Below are 4,049 nucleotides of genomic sequence, written 5' to 3' on the forward strand. Positions count from 1 at the left end.
AATATTTTATCACAATGTACAGAAATTGCGTATAGAAATTGTCGGGGAATTTTTAAATGCAGTTCTGATGTAGGTTTTAACCAATAATCTTTTATAATAATTGCATACAGGACCCAATGAAGGTGTTCCATCAAATGGGAAAGTGCTTGTTTTGCACCAACCATTTATTTAATTATATATCAGATAAGTCCTTTTTTTGGGATGAAAAAAGAAAAAAAAAGTTGATTTTTTTTTGACAATCTTGCGACTAGCCAATGGAAAACATTTTCAAACAAGACTGAGCTGTGGTTTTGTTTTTATCTATTTATAATAAATCCATGGTTTTCACACAGCCTTAGAAATACACCTAGGTTAGGATACATATACTGTGCAAAAAAGGGCGTGGCTCTAAAGAAAAAACACACCTTTCAAAACATTACGCATGTCTGCCATGTCTGCAATCAGTTCAAAGAAGCACATGTCTTCATTTTACCGTCAAACATATCATGCATTTCTTATTGAACAATTTGAGTCTGTAGCTACTGCCGTTAACCAAAGTTACGCAACAACTCCGCTCGTAGATTTACGGTGGCCGACAGATGCAAAAACATTTCCATTGGAAGACATTTTAACTAAAAGTGCTGCAAAGACAAAAAGCTGTAAATAGAATAAGCTGCAAGAAGATTAGCTACGTTAGCTAGCTAGCTTACAGCAGACCTGCTATAATATCGGAAGGAATCATGTGATCACATTGTTAAAATAAGCAGATAAAACTTACATTTTAGGTGAGTTTCGAACAACAGAGACAGTTGTTCAGCTTAATAATCCTGAATGTCACCAAGCACTCCGGTCCCAGCTGTGTGCGTCACTCTTTAGTGTCCCCTGGTCTCCCATCTGTGCGCTTCACTCTTTAGTGTCCCCTGGTCTACCAGCTGTGTGTGTCACTCTTTAGTGTCCCCTGGTCTCCCAGCTGTGTGCGTCACTCTTTAGTGTCCCTTGGTCTACCAGCTGTATGCGTCACTCTTTAGTGTCCCCTGGTCTCCCAGCTGTGTGCCTCACTCTTTAGCGTCCCCTGGTCTCCCAGCTGTGTGTGTCACTCTTTAGTTTCCCCTGGTCTCCCAGCTGTGTGCGTCACTCTTTAGTGTCCCCTGGTCTCCCAGCTGTGTGCGTCACTCTTTAGTGTCCCCTGGTCTCCCAGCTGTGTGGGTCACTCTTTAGTGTCCCCTGGTCTCCCATCTGTGTGCGTCACTCTTTAGTGTCCCCTGGTCTCCCAGCTGTGTGGGTCACTCTTTAGTGTCCCCTGGTCTCCCATCTGTGTGTGTCACTCTTTAGTGTCCCCTGGTCTCCCAGCTGTGTGCTTCACTCTTTAGTGTCCCCTGGTCTCCCAGCTGTGTGGGTCACTCTTTAGTGTCCCCTGGTCTACCAGCTGTGTGCGTCACTCTTTAGCATCCCCTGGTCTCCCAGCTGTGTGCGTCACTCTTTAGTGTCCCCTGGTCTACCAGCTGTGTGCGTCACTCTTTAGTGTCCCTTGGTCTACCAGCTGTGTGCGTCACTCTTTAGTGTCCCCTGGTCTCCCAGCTGTGTGCCTCACTCTTTAGCGTCCCCTGGTCTCCCAGCTGTGTGTGTCACTCTTTAGTTTCCCCTGGTCTCCCAGCTGTGTGCGTCACTCTTTAGTGTCCCCTGGTCTCCCAGCTGTGTGGGTCACTCTTTAGTGTCCCCTGGTCTCCCATCTGTGTGCGTCACTCTTTAGTGTCCCCTGGTCTCCCAGCTGTGTGGGTCACTCTTTAGTGTCCCCTGGTCTCCCATCTGTGTGCGTCACTCTTTAGTGTCCCCTGGTCTCCCAGCTGTGTGGGTCACTCTTTAGTGTCCCCTGGTCTCCCAGCTGTGTGGGTCACTCTTTAGTGTCCCCTGGTCTCCCATCTGTGTGCGTCACTCTTTAGTGTCCCCTGGTCTCCCAGCTGTGTGGGTCACTCTTTAGTGTCCCCTGGTCTCCCATCTGTGTGCGTCACTCTTTAGTGTCCCCTGGTCTCCCAGCTGTGTGGGTCACTCTTTAGTGTCCCCTGGTCTCCCAGCTGTGTGCGTCACTCTTTAGTGTCCCCTGGTCTCCCAGCTGTGTGCGTCACTCTTTAGTGTCCCCTGGTCTCCCAGCTGTGTGGGTCACTCTTTAGTGTCCCCTGGTCTCCCATCTGTGTGCGTCACTCTTTAGTGTCCCCTGGTCTCCCAGCTGTGTGGGTCACTCTTTAGTGTCCCCTGGTCTCCCATCTGTGTGTGTCACTCTTTAGTGTCCCCTGGTCTCCCAGCTGTGTGCTTCACTCTTTAGTGTCCCCTGGTCTCCCAGCTGTGTGGGTCACTCTTTAGTGTCCCCTGGTCTACCAGCTGTGTGCGTCACTCTTTAGCATCCCCTGGTCTCCCAGCTGTGTGCGTCACTCTTTAGTGTCCCCTGGTCTACCAGCTGTGTGCGTCACTCTTTAGTGTCCCTTGGTCTACCAGCTGTGTGCGTCACTCTTTAGCGTCCCCTGGTCTCCCAGCTGTGTGTGTCACTCTTTAGTTTCCCCTGGTCTCCCAGCTGTGTGCGTCACTCTTTAGTGTCCCCTGGTCTCCCAGCTGTGTGGGTCACTCTTTAGTGTCCCCTGGTCTCCCATCTGTGTGCGTCACTCTTTAGTGTCCCCTGGTCTCCCAGCTGTGTGGGTCACTCTTTAGTGTCCCCTGGTCTCCCATCTGTGTGCGTCACTCTTTAGTGTCCCCTGGTCTCCCAGCGTTTCGTATATGCAGCACTTTTAGTAATGCTTCTTCATTTGCATGTGTTTTTGCACACATGCTTTTCAAACCGCAGCGTGTTTCACCAAATGGAGATGTTTGGGCCGTTTGCACCTTTCCGCCACAAAGTGTATTTTCAGGCCTTGAGTTTGTTTTCCTCCACTGAACGAGAGTAAACACAGTAATTGGCTCAGAAAGCTGCCAAAATAAGGGCAACAACAACACAGCGTTATCGTGCTTAAATCATCTGGATGCAGGACTGAAGCTGCTTACATGTCGTAAGTGTTTGACTCATATCACTTAATCACATAATTTACAGGATCACGAACAAGTAACAAGAAGAGTCTGACTCATCACAGTTCTGTGTAATGCTCCGCTTCTGTTTCACTCCCATGTTATTGGGCAAGAGACAAACTGCAAAGTTATATTTCTTCTTCTGTTTTTAGACCAAATGCCCTGATGATAGAAGAGACATTTCCGTGCAAATTGTGATGACATAAGAAAAAACATTTGCTCAATTCAATTCAAGGCTTTATCATCATGTGCACATTAGCTACAGTATAGATATGGCAATGAAAGACTGAAGTCACAGGCTCCTCCAACAGAGCAACAGGAATATCGGACATAGAACAAATAAAACAGATACAATGGTGCAAGAGAATGTTTTAAGATGTGCAAGTAAGTAGAAATAAAATAGAAATAGCTTATCAGTTTATCTGTGGAATGTCTCCATTTTGTAAAGCCACACTGTTTGGGTGAACGAAAGCAAAGTGAGAATTTACACAACATTTGAGGCAAAATAAAAGTTGACATGTGTTTCATAAACGCATCTTTGAACAATTTCACAAAGCGACCGGCTTCCTTGCTATCGGACAGCTAGATCTAGGTTTGCAAATCGTACACACACACACACACACACACACACACACACACACACAACACACACACACACACACACACACACACACACACACACACACACACACACACACACACACACACACACACACACACACACACACACACACACACACACACACACACACACACACACACACACACACACACGTATTTCCACTACCACACAATTTACAGTACTGAATAAACAGAGAAAGCACAGGCCCACTTCTACAGGGGATCTTTATTCGGAGCCGTTATGCTGGTATAAAGTTCACAGATTACATTCTCTTATCTCAGGGATTTTTTTACCACCTCATGTTTGGACTTTCTGCTGTTGTCACCATCCAGGTAATCAACCATTAACTTTGGTGCTGAATCCAAACAGGTCAAATGCTTAAATAGCAATCATTTCC

This window comes from Notothenia rossii (assembly GCF_949606895.1).
Source record: "Notothenia rossii genome assembly, chromosome: 2".
Classification (NCBI taxonomy): Eukaryota; Metazoa; Chordata; class Actinopteri; order Perciformes; family Nototheniidae; genus Notothenia; species Notothenia rossii.